This window comes from Dermacentor variabilis, chromosome 1 (genome assembly GCF_050947875.1).
Source record: "Dermacentor variabilis isolate Ectoservices chromosome 1, ASM5094787v1, whole genome shotgun sequence".
NCBI lineage: Eukaryota > Metazoa > Arthropoda > Arachnida > Ixodida > Ixodidae > Dermacentor > Dermacentor variabilis.
In genome coordinates, this window is record NC_134568.1 from 155,734,311 (window position 1) to 155,754,618 (window position 20,308).

The following is a 20,308-nucleotide window of genomic DNA, read 5'->3' on the forward strand; positions in this document are numbered from 1 at the left end:
AATTTAAAACATAAAACATAACTTTTCTGTAACACAAAACACATAACTGTCTTTAAACACAAAATTTCTGTTAATGTAAAACAAAAATAACGTGTTAAATAACAGAAAAAACAAAAGTATAAAACAGAGCTTTACTGGAATTTTCTGGCAAGGCAGCTGCCAGAAAGTTCCTGTTTTTACACTACAGACAATTACAAACGGATTCTTAAAGAAACCCCAGACTCATACACGCCATGTATCCAGACATGTACACTACAAACAGATGCACATCGTGTGGCGAGGTTGCCACACTTAATCACATGCTATGGGAGTGTCGGGACTTCACAAACAAGTCGGGCAGTGCCTCCGTCTCTTCTACCGCCAGCCTCCGCTCGCGCTGGAAGACCGCACTGCTCAGCTCGAACCTGACAGCACAAGTCTGGGCCGTCCAGCGAACCTAGGAAACCACTTCGAGACAAGGTCTCGGAAGCGCGTCCGCGGCGGGTGCCCCGACCCACTAAATAGACGCCGGACTCGAATCTTATTGGTATGAGAATAAGGTTTACGTTCTTCTTCTTAAGGAAATATTTTTCACATTTTAAGCTCGCGTCGTACGGCCGAAGTGAAAATCATGCCGACGGCGTCATACGATTGTCGGCCCCGTCGTCTCGCTGCTGTCGTCACACACACGCTTACGTCAGCCATAGCAGCTCACCTTACACAGTCAGATCTGTACGCAAGTAAGTATATGTAACTCTATAATATAATCAAGTAAAGTATGTATAATCAATTACGATGTTGGTACTTTGGTAATTGAACGACTACTTTGTTTACCCGGTAACGTTCACGGTAACTTAATTACTTTTTTTCGGCAACCAATTACATTATTACATTATTGCATTCTTATTTCATTATTACATTATATTACATTAGTTACATTATTGAAAAGACAAGCTGCAAGAGGCGATGCACCCACCGCGGTGGCTTAGCGGCGGTGGTGTTGCACTGCTAAGCGTGAGGTCGCGGGATCAAATCCCGGCCGCGGCGGCCGCATTCCGATGGGGATGAAATAAAGAAACGCCTGTGGGGGTCCAGTGCATTAGGGGCCCGTTAAAGATCCCCCGTTGGTCAAAATTAATCCTGAGTCCCCCACTACGGCGTGCCCCATAATCAAATCATTGTATTGGCAGGGAAAACTCCAGAATTTAAAAAAAAGAAACAGGCGATGCAGCTATGACAATCCGAATTTTGCGAAAATATATATGACTAGGACGCCCGAGATCGTGCTACGCATCAGCTCGGGAGCTCAGTATCGGTGCAGTCATCTTAACGTTCCACCAGATGTTGGTAGATGAACTGAACAGGTGCTGGTATGTCTCCATAGCGAAGGCCACATAAAACGTAATGCAAGGAAATCACATACCGACCATGTTTTTAGCTTTTCATTGGCCCAACCGGGAGTGCCTTCCCCAAGTAGAAGCAACAATGAAGCACTGCACTTCATAGGGAACCCCAGATGCTGAGTAATCACACTGTTTTGCGCAAGATCGGTATACGTATATAACACCGCCCTACACCGAGCGCGCACATCGAGTGAGCTGGCTATCCTGCCAGTCTTGCCCTATGTTTTTTGTTTCCTCGAGAGAGTTTACAGTGTCGTTGCTGATGTCGTCACAACAAAAACGGGGGACAATGACTGACAAATTTTTTAAAGCAATTGTTAATGCAGATACCATATTTATTCGGATATAGATCGACCTTTTTTTTTCAGAAATATTACCCATAATTGGCTATCGACCTATATTCGTGACCAAAGAATCTCGACCTATATTCGTGATGAAAGCTAGCAACAGTACTGAGCTAATGGAGTTCAATGTGGAACAGCGCTACCGCTGGAGCAGCGGGAGCCCATGCCGCAAACCAAAATGCCCTGCCATGCATGTCGATACCATACGTCGAAGCCGCAGTCGCGCAAGTCACAAATCGCCTTATTTACTCGATTCTAGCGCGCGCCGATTCTAATGCGCGCCCGTACAGTACACTACTATCTAAATTAACAAGCATGGTGTCACACGCGGACAAGCAAACATGAACACATCTCACTCGATGACCGCGCAAGTACACTGTCGAAACGCTGGAGTGAGGAAGCGAAACAGCAGTAGCTGCCTCTCACTTCAACACTAACTATTAGCGGCGAAAACACAGCGCGCGGCGGACTCGGCCCCCGTCGCGATCGTTTTCAAGATAGGCCCGAGGCGATCGTATCGCCGAAGTGGATCATCGCCAATACGCCCTGCTTTGGTCCACTGTGTTGCTTTGCTGGCGAAAACCATCTTCTGTTTGCGCCAGTCCCGCACACAAGTTTCGGGTACTCCGAACGCCCGTGATGCGGCCCGATTACCGTCCGTATCTCCGCCCACACGATCACTTTCCTTTTAAACGCGGCATCATGATGAACTCGGCACTTCATGTCTGCATGCTGACAGAGCAAACGCATAAAATTGGAAGGCAGGTGGTGTACACGTACTACAGCACATGACTACGGCACACGTACTACAGCACATGACTAGGATGTGGCATTTGCCACATCCTATACTAAAAAAATAAAGGCATCGTCCCGATGCACCAACCTACGAAGGCAGTGCACAGACAGTGCAAAGCTGAGGTCATGAGGGAAAGTATACGGCTTCATACGAAGCACGTGCACTACCTCGGGCTAATGCCGCCGGCGTTTGCAGCAGTTATGACTGTTGGGGACAACTTCATACGGGTGAGGTGGCCGCAGAACGTGGAAGAAAAAACAATAACGTCGTCAAGGTAACAAGGACAGGTGGTCCATTTGTAGCCTCGCAAAAGAGAGTCCATCAAACGTTCAAATGTAGCAGGAGCATTGCATAGGCCAAAGGGCATGACTTTGAACTGATATAAGTCATCCGGCGTGATGAAGGCCGTCTCCTCGCGGTCCATTTCATCAACTGAAATCGGCCAGTAGCCGGATCGAAGATCGATGGACGAGAAGTATTTAGCTCCGTGCAAGCAGTCCAAGACGTCATTGATGCGTCGTAGTGGGTAGACGTCTTTTCGCGTGATCTTGTTTAAGTGGTGATAATCGACGCAAAAACGCCAGGTACCATCTTTCTTTTTCAGAAGGACGACAGGCGAATCCCCTAAGGGCTGGCTGATGGCTCGATGACCCCTTTGTGGAGCACTTTGTCCACTTCTTATTGGATGACACGACGTTCAGCATGCGATACCAGCGTTATATTTACAATATATATACAAAATGAGTTAGAGTTGTTAAGATGGCTGACCGCCAACAACACGCAGCAGCCCAGCCGTCTCGCGATATTCTTCTTCCTCTCTCTTGTTTCATCCTTCCGTAACAATATTGCAATAAAACCAGCAGACAAAAGCAGCAGTATCGTAATCTGGCCTATAAAAAAGTACAAGAATGAGGCCTCCATGCATCTGAGCAACCACACACATTACAAAAAGCTCGATTCTAACCCAACTTCAGACTATAGCAATACTGTGCAAAATACAATAGCGGAGCTCCTGTCCAGGGAACTAATCACGGAATCTGAATATCGCTTCATGATGCCCAAGAACAAAGAAGCAGGCCGCTTTTATCTTTTTACTAAAATACATAAAGTTCCCGTCCAAGCAATATTTACAGCAGAAGTCCCAGGTTGGCCTATTGTGTCTAATAATAACACACCTACCGAGTCACTATCTAAATTCGTAAAACACCACCTGTCAAACATCCACAACACCCTCCCATCTTTAGGTCAATACACACCGCATTTCCTTCGAATTTTCGACGGCATCAGTGCCAATCAAATCCTAGTCACTTTAGATGTCGCTGCCCTTTACACTGACATACCCATGAGTGAAGGAATTAAAGCCGCATCGAAATCCCTCGCAACCAATTCCCAAGCGCACGCTCCTGAAGTTTACCTGTTGCTCCTTAGGTTAGTTCTCACGCTCAACTACTTTGAATTCGATTCTATTCACTACCTGCAAACTTTCGGCACTAGCATGGGAACACCATTCGCTCTCACGTATGCGAGCATTTTCATGGAGCAGCTTGACGCAGACCTGTTGAAATCCTGCCCTTTAACTCTACACCTATCTTCGTTACATCGATGACATATTTGTAATATGGGAACACGACATAAGCGCGTTAACCGACTTAATTAGCAATTTCAATCACTTTCACCCGAGTGTATAATTTACTGCTCACTACTCTCCTAGTCAAATAAACTTCCTCGACACAATGGTCTCCATGGAAAACAGAAAACTGAGAACGACTCTTTACCGGAAGCCAACGGATAGCCAGCAATATTTAGAATACAACAGTCATCACCCGCGACACTGCAAGCAACGAATTTTTTTCGGACAAGCGAAACGAATAAGAAGAATCTGCAGCGAAGATAACAATTATATCCTCCACCCAAATGACCTTAAACCAACGCTGGCACAAGTTGTTCTTGATGGAGCTTATGATGTCGCGTCAAGATTGGAGAGACAGTAGGAATTAGCTAAGAAACCACCTATACCAGAATCTGACAGACCAGCAGCCTTTATGACAAAATATTCCAATGCACTCCCAAACATAAACAACATCCTACGAAAATACCAACCAATATTATCAAGTAACGAGCGTCTGAGAAAAGCGTTCCCGGATGTACCAAGGGTTACCTATCGCCGCAACAGAAACCTTAAAGACATGTTAGTGCGCGCAAAAGTCAGCCAACTTCATTCCCCCGTAATAAAAGAATGTTGTCGTACGAGTTGCAGAACTTGCAGGAACCTTCAAAGTGACATTAAAGTTAAAAGCATCGCACATTGTTATACACATGAAGTCAGAACTAGCTTTACTTGTACAAGTTCGGATGTGATTTATATGCTTGAATGTTCCTTCTGTAAGAAACAATATATCGGCGATACGGGGCAATCAATGAACGTCAGATTAAACGGACATCACGCGGACACAGCTAAAGAGCTTCCCAAAGCCGTCGCCAAGCATTTCTAACAACCAGGTCATCACTTTGATGAGCTTAAACTCTACATCTTACAGTCAAATTTCCATTCCGAACGAGAAAGAAAATACAGAGAATCATACCTTATCCATAAGTTCAAGACATTGCAACCAATAGACATAAACGTTTCAAAGAGAACTTTAGAATCTATTCGCTATGGTGAATTTCAAGCTATACGCGTAGTGCGCGCCGATGGACGCACCACTGGTGGCGGCCTTGCGCAGAACACGGGGGAAAGGAGCCTGGCGCGCGCCGTAGTTTGTTGTGTCGTTGATAGTGCTTCTCTGTCTGATTCGCGTTTTCTGAGCAAAATACGCAACACCCTTCGCATGTGTGGGGTGGCCACAGCTTCAAGGAAAATCTAAGAATTGTTGAACGGTGGAGGGCTCAAATACCGGCGAAAACGTGCCGGCGACACGGTTCTAATCATTCCCCGCAAAGCCTCATCAGCGGGAGCAACGGTAGCAATGGATCATCGCTTCGGCGGGAAATTTCTTGTTCTCATCGTTTCCTTTGTCTCGTCGGTATTTTTTTCCACTCGATCATAGTTAGACGCGTAAGCGACGAAGTTCGTCTGCAGTGCAGCATGCGGTTTAAAGGCATTTCGCTGAAGTTGGGAATGTCGTTTGCCGCTTATATTGTTTTCCGCTTCTTTACCGCGTTGCGCTAGCTAGGCAGCACGACTGCACGAGCGCATTGTCTTGTATGTTAAAGCTACGGAAGTTTGCAAGAACTGAAATTGTTGGTTTTATGTGGCCCAGTAAATCCTCGCACCAGCTGTCGCGCACTTCTTGTTTTTACATCTACTTTATGCGTGGCTTGGCACACGTTTAACTGTTGCTAGTTGCTCCATGCATAACTCTTGTTGGTTCTTTCGAGCTGCGAGGTTTTCACCCTGCCTCGTTTGTAAAGGGTATAAATCACGCTGCCTTATCGGAATGATACCAAGGAAGTGCTTCTTTAACAGATTTATTCTTTTCGCCCGAGGGCATCTTAGATATTGTGTTTTTTTTAAATGTGTTTAGAAAATAGGTAGTTCAGTGCGCGAATTGCTAATAGTTTCCGCATATGGTATTTTTGTTCCATCTTTCGCTGAAAAGTTCGCGCCACGTTTGGGAAGTCATCACACCTCGATGCTGCCTGAGCAGACCTAAAACGCCGAGCAATTTGTTTGTTTCACAACGTAGTCCCGTCTTGCATGTGAATTTTGTACTGGATTGAATTATTTCTTATTACGCTTACGCTGCAGAGGACTAAACCAGGCCTTGCCGCCAGCGCTCATCTACATTGACTGGCGCTGCTCTGCCTTTAAATATATCATGTGGCACCTCTGTCTCGTATTATAAAAAAAGTACTGAAAAAATTGTCAGACTTTAGCTTTGTACGTTTCCAAGCAGCTTCCTTGGGGAATTTAAAATTGCAAAAACTGCAGCGGGAACGCCAGCTCACCGGCGTATGCAGCAGAATTGCATCGGCAGTACAGCACTAACACGCGCTTTTATTAACCAGTGTGTTTGGCGACTTCGTTGACTAGCGTATGCGTTCCCATCAATAAATTCGCAATTACTCTTCTTGAGGCGACTTCGACTGCACTTATTCGGCGATGTCACGTGTATTCATCGGCAGAAAAATCACAACCGTATACGCAGACATCGCACGGTGCGGATTTGTTTGATATAAGTCTGCACTAACGACGGGTGCTGATTCATGAGGTACAAAAGCAACATTACGGCAAGGGTAGAATTAAAGAAAGCGATCGAGAGATCGCATTACTCAACATAATTTATCGGCTAGTTGACATGAGCTCCACTTCATGTAAAAGGGGTTCATGACGTTTGGCTTCGGGACGCACCTGGCACGTATGTGGACCATGTTGTCCCAAACACCGGTAACATCGTGTTCACATCCGCTCCCACAAAGGTCAGCGTCTTCCCTACAGCTGTCACCGCAGAAGCAGCAGCTTGGCACCCGAACAAAGGAGAAATCGCAGCCGCGAACTTCAGCCATCCTTGCTGAAAAGAGTTGTCGTCTGCTACTGCTGCCGCGCGTACTGTTGGAAGCGCCCGCTAGGTGGTTATCAGTGGCGCCTTTATAGGCGGTGCACGAGGAGTATAGGTAACACTTTGTTTGGTTGTTTAGTGTGTTTTTCTCTTTTTCTTCTTTCGTTTGTTTTCTTACCCTTTCTTTATTTTTTGTCCTTTATTTGTTTATTCCATCTCAGTAACACACATATATATATATATATATATATATATATATATATATATATATATATATATATATATATATATATATATATATATATATATATATTTCACGAGCAATCTGACGTTAGGATGAATAGTTGGGCGTGTTGGTTAACCTTGATCTGAGGTTAAGCGCCCTGTGTGTGTGTTCTTTCTTCATCCACCGTCGTTTTAGTGCCTTCACTTCAGATCATTCTATTATCTCTTTCACAGGCAGTATAGCCCACGGCCACCAGCGAAGCAGGTAATACAGGGGTGCTGTGCACGCCGTTGACATGTGACTGACAGACGGCCGTGTCATCTGCCTTGTGCACAGCACTCCTTTATTCTCAATTCTACACCCTCGCCGTGAACACACTTCCGCTCTTTGCCGCACTCACCCGCCTTACCCCCTCTCCCCTTTACAAGAAACCTACCTATATATACTGTGCCGAGGAAAGCATATGTCGCCTTGATAAAACAAGTCCAATTGTCGAAACAATGGCTCCCGCTTTCACCTTGTTCTCGTTTTGCTCATCGATGGTAACATGATAACTCAGATTTAGGGTCGTGCTCGTATCTGACGCACCGATTCTAATGGGTCGACCTATATTCGAATAATTTTTTTTTATTTCTCGGAGAGCACAATACATAGGGATCGACCTATATTCGTGCTCGACCTGTCTTCAAGTAAATGCGGCAAGCAATGTTTGAAGGGCTGCAGAGAACGCACTGAAAGTGCCAGGCCAGCTCGTCTGTTCAGTTTACCTATACAACGTTAATAGAATTTCGGAGGAAAGTAATGCAGAAGTAATCGAGTAGGTTCGAGCAATTCGTCAATTACTTTCATAATTACTTTCATGGGGTAGTAATTGGTAACTGTAATAAATTATATTTTTGATTGAAGTAATTAATTCTAATCGGTTACTTTTTTTTTCTATAACATCTACAAGTCTGACACAAACACGTAGGTCCACCTGATGATAATTTGCGTATCCAAAATCATACTGCTAACCAGCTACCACTAAAATGCTTCGCTTAACATCGATTGCCACCGTGCGTAGTATCTTCTTCGCTATCTGAAGGTGAAAGCAAAAGAAGAAAATGCAGACTACTACAATAAACGAGTGATTCTTAATCTTTGTTCCCGTTTTTACATTATAGGTTCTGTTTGGACGGCGCAGAAGACTAGCTCCGGTTTCCACTTATACCAAACGCATTTTTTGTCAATCTGCTTTTTATACGCCAACGCCTACAGTGGTCCATGTCGATAAACTGATAATAAAAATGAGTTTCGTGTGACGATCTACGCTGGGGAAGAACGATGTTGAAGTTCACGAAGACAGAATGATCAGGCGTTGAAAAGGACGATGCGCCTTCAAGTGGAACTTTCGCAAAACAGTCGCCACATGTGTGGGCGACTGCTTACTTCACCGTGAAGCTAGTGTCAACCTTCCAGGAGACCACCGACTCTTGCTCCTCTGTAATGAATATAACGTCAGTCGCTTTTCTCTATATATCCCATTAAACCAACTAGACTTCTAGAATGTTTCCGGAGGCGAATATTCTAGAATCGTGGCCAGATTTGGGTCTGGCGGAAAACAAACAAACAAACACACAACCAAATTGCGGGCTCTTACTGTTTTTGAAATCTGCTAGCCTTAGTTACCAACTGCGATCGTACTGCCCATAATTTTGCGTTCGCAACGTGTTCAGCCCTTTCATTCTTGCTACGTCCGTCCGGTTGCTTTCCATGTAAATTACGGATAACTAGAAGCTCGCCTGTTTGACCTCCCTATAGAATTCCTCTCTCTACGTGCTGCTTCGACGTGTGCATATTCCTCTCTTGACGATTGTCGTTGCTGCTCATGTAAGTGGTCGTTTCGTCATTTGCCCATGGTCCACCGCATCTCGTGCATACGGAGGAAGGTCTATTCTGAGCTTAATGATATTGCGTTTGACACATACATTCATGTGCTGAAGATGTTCCGTTTGACGCTGAGAGCCTGAGAACTGCGAACAATCTAAACGCCAGCTGGCAACCACTTTCCCTGCTTACGAACAGCAGGTTAAAGACAGGAAGAACACACACACGCGCGCACACACACACATACGCAGGCACGCACGCACAGGAAAAAAGCAACCAGGAATAGCAAGGAAGCTAGCGAAAACTGATGAACTGTTGGAGCATATGTCTGAATGAAAGCATAAAAAGTATCTTGACTAATGTATGGGAAACAGCAATGCAACGCGTGTAGCTGCGTTTGCTCTTTCTTCGTTGCACAAAGAGGCCGTCTTAGAGCCGGCTTCTTCCTCGCTGGGTCGCATCTTGCTGATATTAAGTGGCCTTCTATTGAAGCTCTTCCGTTATGTGCCCAGCTATCTTGGGATCCTCTTTCGCTACTTTGATTCGTCTGGAAACAAGACGTATGACGGTCACGTTACATACTATTATCTATGCTGTCCGCATCAGTGCCCCTCGTTTGCGGCCGTATATCCTCAGAGAGAATAGTCGGAAGCCCAATGAATCAAGAGAACGTCATAAGTACCCCTAATGCTCACGAGTAAGCTCGACTCGGCTGTCACTATACCGGTTTTGCAGCTATCAGTGAAATGGGAGAAGCTTGTGCTGTATAAAGAGCACTTGTAATGCTCTGATGCGCAGTTAGAACACGATACCAACGCCAAGAAAGCATTACTTTATATAGCAAGAGCATTGCAGCAAATTGTACAATACAATGGGAACGTGTCAGTAGTCCCTGCATGTTACTACTCTCAACTTTCTGTCTTAAAAGCACTAACAGCAAAGCCGCTGACTGATGACTGCATGAGTTGAATCACCTTGACAGATTAAAATTGAACAGGGCAAATGAGAACAGGACAGGGATAATGCTTAGATTTTAAACCCTGCTCGTTGAAAAAAAATTGAAAAAGACATTAGTGACCTGTGTTCAGTAGAGTTAAGATTGCCTAAAGAAGCTACAATCTATCAAAAAAGTTGTGGCCTTCCTAAGAAATTTGACAATTCACAGCACAAGGGTAAGCAGGAGGCTTAAGACAATGGGACAAAGAGAAACTGCAATGAAATGAAGTACGTTTTCGACCTAAAGAACTGTGTGTTTTTGTAGAGAAATGTGCACGAGCAGCAAAATAATAACAATTCCGGTACGGTGCGTGCCCCTGTTGTTCCGTTTCTATGGGCCATAGAAATGCCTAAGCACACGAAGGCCGCAACTCCGGTGCTCTCTCATGCAAAAGGACGCCATTTTTCTTTTCTACAAAATGAATGCGGCGTAACCTGTGAGCGAAGAGGCACGCTCAGCGTCCGCTGAGAAGGAAAGCTGGCAGCAGCTTTCACAAGGCGTCGTTCGGAGCACTCAGGCTCATTCATAGTGGGTTACCGAGAACTCTTTGCTGATGTGGTTCAAAAAGAGACTTGCGTCCGCACGGGAGGCTCATTCATGGCCTGCGAGCATGGTGCGGATGGTCACCGCGGTGGAATGCAAACTTGCCGTCAGAAAAAAAAAGCCTCCTACTCAACTGCATGAAGTCCGTGACGAGAACTTTCCTGAAGAACGCGAACTGCATTTGGCTTGCAGAAGGGAGCCGCGTTTGCTCATGAAAGCAGGGCATGCAGTGTGCCACAGTCTCTGCGTTCGCACATAGCAGAAAAAGAATGAATGGTGCGCAGGGCCACGAAGGCACCGGAACATTCGCGACATGTTCTGTTTACTTTGTTCAGGGTATTTCACGGGTGCAGAAATATTGAATTTCAAAACCTAAATCTATACGAATGCTTCAGTTATATGAGCGACCTGAATTTCTGCTGATGAAAATTGTATATTTGTGGATTCTTCGCTGAATAACAAATAATTATTTGCAATAAATTTGGCTCACATAATTTTATAAGGTAGACATAAATGTGGATATAATTTGAAACAATATTTTGTGATTGTTGTAAGCAATATGAGAACCAATGAATATTTAACAGAGCATGTTACTCAACACATAGAAAGAATATTTGCTAGCTGAATTATATTCGTGTCACCGGGACCAAGAAAAATCTAGAGCAGTAATTGAACAGAAAACTAGTAAAGAGTATAGATATGCGAGGGAAATGAAAGTACAATGATTCAGTGAGAGAGATAGAATTGCCGCGTAGAAATATCAAACACCAGGTCAAAGTTCAGAACACTGTCTACAAAGACACTCAATGAAACTCATCAGCACTAACCAATGATATCTTTCTACGAGCTCTACGAGCGCCCCGTTTGATTATTGGAACCAGCGAATTGCACGTCTAAAATGCGACACCACAAAATTAATGCACGAATAAAGGGAAAATAAGACATCCACGCGTTCGTAGCCATTGCTACAAAGGAAACCCATACGGGTTCCTCGAAGGAAAAGCCTCATAGTTGAAGAAAAATTCGTCCTGGTCCGGGACTCGAACCCGGGACCACCGCTTTTCCGGGGCAGCCGCGCTACCATCTGAGCTAACCAGGCGGCTAGCAGATGGCAGGGCGAAGTCGAATTTGTCGACAACACGAAGCAAGGGCAAGTGTTTGACGTAGTAGTTCTGCGGAAACCCGCAAGGTGGAGAGAAGTAATGAATAAAGGGAAAATAAGACATCCACGCGTTCGTAGCAATTGCTACAAAGGAAACCCATACGGGTTCCCTGAAAGAAAAAGCCTCATAGTTGAAGAAAAATTCGTCCTGATGAAGTATGACAATCAACGTAATTCAAAGTATTTAGCACAATCAAACCTTCGTTGAAAACAGGACCTTTAGCCTTTGAATAAAATATATGAAAGCAAAGCCCTGTCGGTGGGAAATTCGTTACGTAATCACGTTATGTTCTAGGCGCCCTTTTTTTTCCAACTCCTTAGCCGAGGAAGCATATGTAACAGAAATAACATACGAAAAACAATGGAAGGACACTGGAATTGCTCGACATGACAATAATTTATAGTTTGCGTGGTATGCTCCTTCCTGTCTTGCCCCGTCTCTTAGTTGCTTTCACCGTTCAATCAGGACAAACATTAGCCCGAAAATCTGTTCCTGCTTGCTGATGTGACCTGAGTACCATGCCAGGAGTCAAACATACGTAGCGAGCAAGTGGAGCGAGCAGTTACTCCACTAGAGCGAAAGAACCACCGCGAGTTCCCCTATCAACAAAACAAAAATTTGATTTGACCTCCGTGCTTGTAAATGTGCGCTTGGAATTATTTCAGTCCTGAGGAAACACCTCTGGCGAATTCTTTCCCTGAACAGCAGTGTCAGCGCATCTTTCCACATGGCATGGTGGAAAGGGAAGTAATTGCATCTTTGCTTTAGCATTGGTTCGAAACATGCGCCCAATCTAAGTGATTTCATCATCGTCACCCTTATCTTTTTGTAGCGTTCTTCAAGTGGTCTATTTAGGCAACTTAGCCTTGGAGAGACGTGTATCTGGTCGCTATTAAAACGAAGCTTTCTTTGCCTCTGCCTGCGACTTTCCCACTGACGCTGCTGGTGTCTGGCACTCCACTGGAAGGTGGCTGAGAGCGTCTGTTATCCACATAAAAGGAGCTCGAGGAAGTAGAATTAAATGCCACGTTAGAAAGTATGCCTCGTTTGGGGTCTATTTGCTCTTGCCAACGCGGGCTCACAGCGCGTCGCCACAATGCCCTCAGGAGTAAGCTACCTAGACAAAAATATAAGCTTATCAAGGAATCTTACTATGGACCTTCTTGGGCGTGGCCACAATGCCCCCTGGTGTGCTGTAATTAGGCGTAAACGATCAATAAAATTGGTTCTTGAAAGTTCCAGTCCATCTCCACATCAGGACATAGCCCCCAGGCCTTATATCCGGTATGTCGCTGTTGCGTCTCCTGCGAAAGTTTGTTGTCGTGCGTTTTTTTTATATGCCTCTTGCTGCTTGGTACTTTCGTTGGTCTTAGCAAGCTTGAGGTTGCCGAAAAAGATTAGTTCGCAATCCGCTGCTGCTTTCGGCGCAATCTGCGAGGCAGAAAAAAAGATCAATGCATCCTAGACCGTCTTGCGTACGAATGGTTGTGTCGTCTCAAAGCGGATTCGAGGCAGCACTTCTAACGGTATGGAAAGGCCGAGCACAGTTCTATGCACTGCTTCGTGTCTGGTATGGCACGTTCGGCAATCCCGATAGCAATTGAGAGTTGTAGTGAACAAAACCGGCGATCGTATTTGTAGAGTCACATTTCATTTCCTGTTCTCTTTGAAGTGTGGAAGCACTTATTTGGATACGCTCAGAACGTTTCTGCGACTTCTTATGTAATACATAATGTGATGCAATGATTTAGGCCTCAATAATGAAGCTGTTGAATATAATGCGGTCCTATAATAACAGCACTGTGTACATTAGAGATAACGAAGAGCAAATTTCACACAGACACCAAAACGCACACGCTTGGGTATCCCAGAAAGAGTGATTCGTTTTGTTCAATCCTTCCTTACTGACCGATCCTGATATCTATGATCGACACGCTGACATGACATGACTTGACAAGAACTTCATTTGAGTCCGACTGAGACCTCGGGGAGCCAAAACCGGAGGCTCCTGAAGATCAAGTCGGGGGCTCCGCCCACGATGGAACCGGGAGATCAAGTCCCGCCGCAATGTCGTGGGCCCTCTGGACAGCCTGGAGTTGAGTATGGAGATTCCTGCTCTTGAGAGATTCCTGCCATTGTTCTTTCAGATGGGTGGAGAGGCGTTAAAGGCTGGGCACAGCCAGAGCATGTGGTCAAAGGAGCATGAGTCATGACCACATTTGGGGCACGACTATGAGTGTTCAGGATCTATCTTCTTAAGGGACCGAGGAGTGGGATACGAACGGGTTTGCAGGAGCCTTAGTGTGGTAGCCTGAGGTTTGTTCAATTTGGGATGAGGGGGTGGAAATGTCCTCCTGCCTAGTCGATAATGGGAAACAATTTCGTGGAATGTACATAATGGATCTTTGTGGATCTTGACCTCGATCCAAGCCTGGCTACCCGCGACAGCGCGATGCGTGAAATCGCGCGCTCTCCGGTGGGCCTGCTCGTTAGGATTACATCCAAGCGGGTTAATTGAGCTATCCAGATGGGCTGGGAACCACGAGATTTGGTATCCTCCTTCGATACTCTCCCTAGTTCTTTGAAGTGCTTTAATCACAATACTGTACGCCTGTTCAGATATGAGGGCGCACGAGAAGGATCTAACCGCTGTGCGTGAGTCCGAGAAGACGATAGCGGGAACTTTCGAGCTGTGAAAAGCCAGAGCGATCGCCGCTTCCTCCGCCACATGGGAAAACTTAGTATAAACAGAGGCTGCATTGACCAGGTTACCCCCCGCGTCTACCACCAAGACCGCGAACTTATCCCCACTGCCATATCTGGCAGCATCGACAAAGAGGGCATCTAGTTTCTGCTGATTGATATGTTTAAGGATGGACTTAGCTCTCGCGAATCTTCTACCCTGATTATGCACTGGGTGGATGTTTCGCGGGAGTGGGTCAACCATGATGCGAGCTCTAGTTTCCCGGGTCAAGCTAACTTTGGTCGCCGGTTCATGTCTGGGTTGGATTCCTGCTTCTTCTAAAATCTTAATCCCTGGCTTAGTGGATGAAAGTCTCATTATCTGAGCCGCTGTGTGAGCTTCTATTAGCTCATCGATGTTGTTATGGAGCCCTAGCTCCAGCAGCTTCTCAGTGCTTGTGGACTGCGGAAGGCCGAGCACGCGCTTGAGGCCAGTTCTGATTAGGGAGTCGAGCTTGGCCTTTTCCGCTTTACCCCAATTAAGGTACGGCGCGATGTAGACGACATGACTCAGGAAGAATACCTGATAAGCTCGCAGCAAATTATCCTCTTTAAGACCGCCTCTTTGTGATTTGAGACGCGGGCTACAAGTGTTTAGACATTACTAGCCTGTCCAGTGAGCCTGTTGAGGGCCGTCGAGTTACACCCCTTGGCATCACTGAGGAGACCTAGTATCTTGACCGAGTCCTTCCTCGGTATGGGATGCCCATTTTTAGCTCGAATTTCTATCGGCAGAGTTTCCAGAGGCGCAAGATTTCTGACCCCCTGTCTGGACTGGCGGTATAACAGTAGCTCTGATTTAGCGGGGGAGAGTTCAAGGCCCGTGTTTGAAAGAAAATCTTCGGTAGCCTCCAACGCGCTTTGTAACGAGTGTTCGAGCTCAGCTAGCGATCCGCCCGGCGCCCAGATCGCAATATCGTTCGCATAAATGGCGTGACCCACGTTCGGGATTGCAGCGAGGCGAGGGGAGAGTTTGTGCATGGCTATATTAAATAAGAGTGGGGAGAGGACCGAGCCCTGCGTGGTGCCGCAGGTGCCTAGTTCGTAAGGTCCTCCCGTGACCATGCCTAGTCGGAGGTGTGCCTTGCGATCCGCGAGGAAAGATCTGGTGTAATCATGAAACCGCTGGCCCAGGTTGAGAGACGAAATCTCTGTCAGGATGTGTTTATGCGCGACCTTGTCGAAGGCCTTGGAGAGGTACTAGTGCGAGGATCCCTCTCACGTCGCGAGTAGGGTTATCAAAGATTGCTTTCTTAAGTAAAAGCATAGCGTCCTGTGTGGACAACGCCTGTCTATAGCCGATTAAGTTGTGTCTAAAGAGCTCCTTGTTTTCAATATGTTCAGCGATCCTGTTATGTATCCCGTGCTCCGCAACCTTGGCGATGAATGATGTAAGGGAAATAGGCCGCAGATTATTTATATGTGCAGGTTTTCCTGGTTTGGGTATGAGTACCACTTTTGCGGTACGCCAGTCTATCGGGACCTGTCCACTTTTCCATACCTCATTTATTTTGGCCGTGACTATCTCGATTGCCCTATCGTCTATGTTACTGGGAAGTTTGTTCGTGATTCCATCAGGTCCCGGGGCTGATCTGCCATTTAGATTGAAGAGAACGTGTCTGAACTCTGACACGGTGAAAGGTTCGTCTGGAATAGGTGCCGGGAATCCCATGTAGTTCACACGCTCTACCGGGCGATCCGCGTCTTTCGCGAGGGCGAGATAAGTACGTGCTAAGTTGTTGGCGAATTCCCTGTCGGTGAGACCGATTGCGGTTTGCTTCTTAATGAGCCTATCCGTCGCAAGGCTAAGGGTGTCCTTAGACTGTTTATCGTTGAGGAGACTTTTCAGTAAGCTCCATTTGCTACCTCTTCGCATACGCCCGTCCGTTTCAGTACACGTCTCATCCAATTGCTGCCGGGCGAGCTGGGCCGAATATGTTTCAATGTCCTTGTTAAGAAGCGCGATTTTCGATCTGAGCCTACGATTAAGCTTTTGGGTCTTCCACCTGGCTGAGAGGGCGTGTTTGGCCTCCAGAAGGTGAGCAAATCTCGAGTCCATTTTAGGAACTTCAACATCCGTAATGATTTCTTTGGTTGCTCCTTTAACCGCCATGTTCAGATTATCTAGCAGATGTGCATACGTTTCGTCTGGCGGGACTGTTTCATTTCTCATTTTTCGAAAAAGGTCCCAGTCTACATACTCATATCTCGCGGGTGGTCTGGGCTTGACAAGCAACAGAATTTCAAGTATGTAATGGTCACTGCCTAGCCCCTCCTGGAGGTTGTCCCACGTGCCCTCGATACCTCGGAGGAAGGTGAAATATGGCTGACCGAAATCTCGACTGACCGAATTACCAGATCTGGTGGGGAGCCTTGGGTCTGTGACGAGTATTAAACCGAGCTCTGCAGCGTTGAAGGCCAAGTTCGTCCCTTTTACATTTTTGTAACTGTACCCCCATTCCGTATTGGGTGCGTTAAAGTCACCCGCAACAACGAGAGGCGCGCTTCGCGCCTCCCTAGACGTGGTGCTTAGTAATGTTTTAAAGTCTCTTTCCCTGTCCGATGGTGCGCTGTACACGTTGAGAATGAAAATTTTAGAATTGATTGTTCTGTTGAGTACGATCTCTATTAACTGGGCCTCGAGGCCCGCTTTGTACGCGCGGACCTCGTGCTCAAGGAACGAGGTGTTCTTTCTGATTAGGGTAGCGATACCTCTGCCATTCTCTCTCCTGTATGCTACCGTGCGGTACCCCGAGAGGGAAATTTTAGCTGTACGTAGCGTTTCCTGTAACGATATAACTTGCGGGTTGTCCGCAATAGACCTGATAAACTGTCCCAATGGGGCCTTGCGCCTCTGGAAACTTGCGCAGTTCCACTGCCAGATTTTCCGATTGTTGCTGTTTGCGTTCGCCATTTTGCCTACTGAGTATGATGAATTAGCCCTTTAGCCCCACTTTCGGGATTCGGGTTTGCCTGATTCTGCACTGTCGACACCGTTAGCCTGCCTTTGGCTTGGACCTTGGCTCTCTCTAGTTAAGTTAATCTCGTCTCCATCCCGGAGAGCATTTTCATCATGCGTCCTAGGGTCTTTTCCATGGCAGCTAGCTTGCCTCTGTTGTTTATTTTGACAGGAGGATCGGCGGCGGTAGCTATGGCGTCGCTCGGCTCAGCCATCTCATCCTCCTCTTCTGTCTCGCTCCCCGGTTCTGGGTTGGGAGCTTTAGGCTTGGATTTGCCAGCAAGTGGGCCTAGATCTTTAATTTTATCCTCATCGCGGTTCGAGATTTGCCCTCTAATGCTATTTAAGGCTTGTTTAAGCTCTGCAAGTTCTCGCTTGAGCTGTTGATTTTCCGCCTCAAGTGATTGGATTCGGGGATCATTCAGTTGCTCTGACTGTGCCTCACCACTTGCTCTTTCGGCCATCGTAGTTTTCATTCCCATCGACGGTGCTGTGCCGGAGCCTTTGACTTTGTCGGCCCACGTAGCCCGTTTCGCGGGCTGGGAGCGAGACCGGGACCGGGATCTCGATCTGGATGCGCTGGATTTCCCGCCTTTCCCTGAGCCGGTTCGCCTCCTGGAGCGAGAAGGCCCCCTCGATTGTGAGCGGGCTTGCAGGGTGGAGCTATCATATGCTGCCGCAGGTGTCACCGAGCTCTGTGCGTAGGAGATGCTGATTTCATCACCGCTGGCCATCTGTGCTTTTCGCAACATTTGTCGTCTTCTTCGACGCCGACGCCTAACGATATATGGGATCTGGTAGCGTTGTTTGCATGTCCTATCCCCGGTGATATGGGGGCCGCCGCATGCTTCACATTTGGGTGTGCATTGGTGTTCCTCCTCTTGTGACTCTGATGACTTCATTTTCCCACAGCCGTGGCACTTCTTTTCCTCTTCGCTACTGGGGCCCACGTCGGCTCGGTGAACCACGTGGCCACACGCGTAGCATACATCCACCTGCCGTTTGTACAGAAAGCATGGAACCAAGGCGGCTCCACATATGACCGTGTTGGGCACTCGCATGCCGTCGAACAGTATAACAACTACTTGTGTGTTCTTAATTCTTCTGACTTCCAATGCCGTAGGGTTTCTTGGGTTCAGAATCATTCTCCTAAGGGCTCCTTCGTCAAATGAAGGGTCGATGTTTCTTATTACATCTTTGCACGTGTCATCAGGGGCAAAAATGTAGGCTGACACCTCAAAGGCGCCAAGCTTAGTATGTATCTTGCTGATTCTAGCATACGCCCTCGCGTTTTGATCGTGAGGGGTAGAGATAACCAAAATGTTCTGCATCTTGTTTGGGCACACGGTGTCCTCGGCAGTCTGCTGTTCCGTGAAGGCCGCCGCCATGGCCAGGGCTTGGGCGAGGAGTATGATATCTGTTTTGGAAACGTCGATGCCTCCTTTGGGGCGCACGATGATCTTGATTTGGTCCTTGGGTAATTTCGGTAGCCTCGATGCTGCCGTTACCTGCTTCATGAACCTTTTGGCCGGCGAGTTGGCCGTGTGGCTGCCTGGGTTAGGTCTACGCCTTCTCGCACTGCCGCGCCGTAAGTAGGCGCAGCCCGTTAGGCTTAGCGCTCTCGCGGCGTGGTCGGAGATTCAAGGTGTCACAAAATGGTGAAAAGTCCACCCACCGATAAGAGTCCACTATCTGCGCAATACTCAGAACTTGCCGCTTCATAAAAGGTATAGTTTCCGTGGGTCGGCTTCGCAAAACAGCCGAAAACCTTGTAAAATGGGAGCCGATGTTGGCACGTCCGCACTTCTCTGTGACTTCTTCCTACACGCTGACAATCTTCAATATTTCCCTCATTCCTCTTGCACGGGAACTTAATGAGGTAGAAGGGAAATTATTTACAATATATGCAGATGACGTGATCCTCTTGAGCCACTTCCCAAGCGTGACAGAATAGCTAATACGCCTTTATAATCGACGCCCACGTTCCGAGGATCTCTTTAGAGAGAGAAAACAACGTTATGCGAATAACTTTGTATGTAGTAGTATGAGGGTCCCCAGTCGCCAGATATTGCGAACACGCAACTAACGCTTAAAGGTCAGCCTCTTAATGTATTCAGTGAAACAAAAGTTTCAGACGTTACGCTCTCGCAAGATTGGGGTGCGGGCCTCTCGGCCAAGCGAGCGATGGCATCAGCTTTAGAGATCACACGTCTCACGAGGAGGATTTCGGCCTGAGCTGGCGGCGCATGCGCAAAAGTAGCAATTAGACTCATAAATGCTACAATGCAGCATCGTATGAGATATGCAATGCAACACCTAAGGTTAACGCAACTACAGTATCGATCACTCGAAAATACTAACCGAGAAACCATGAAAGCAGTAAGAGACCTACCAAGGATGGCACCGATACCTCTACAGGAAGAGGACCAGATTAACACTCCTCATAAGCTCGACGACCAAAGTAACCGCATGAGACGTCAAAGGTGGCAAAACACTAGGCAAGGCAATCGACTCAGGCGTTACATGCAAGGAACGCAAGCAACACCTGAGGAGACTATACCTCATGGTGGCCTCCCCAGCCCTGGACAAGCAGCAACATAGTGAGCAACAACTCTACAAGGCTCAAGCCGCAAGCCTCAAACTTAATCGCACCAACGTCCGACCGTTCGACGACCACAGGATGAGGTTCTGTGCACACAGAGTGCTCACCACACCATATTCACAGACGCCGCATGCACAACAGGCACCATCGTCGCAGCTTGGTACCACTCCACGTGAGCAGACAAACGGA

General features: G+C 46.9%; 1 protein-coding gene across 1 annotated transcript in view; it reads right to left on the reverse strand.

The window, feature by feature from the left end:
- LOC142587196 (proto-oncogene tyrosine-protein kinase receptor Ret-like) overlaps window positions 1-20,308 on the reverse strand; it is a 352,467-nt gene that overhangs the window by 175,227 nt on the left and 156,932 nt on the right. The window lies entirely within an intron of this gene.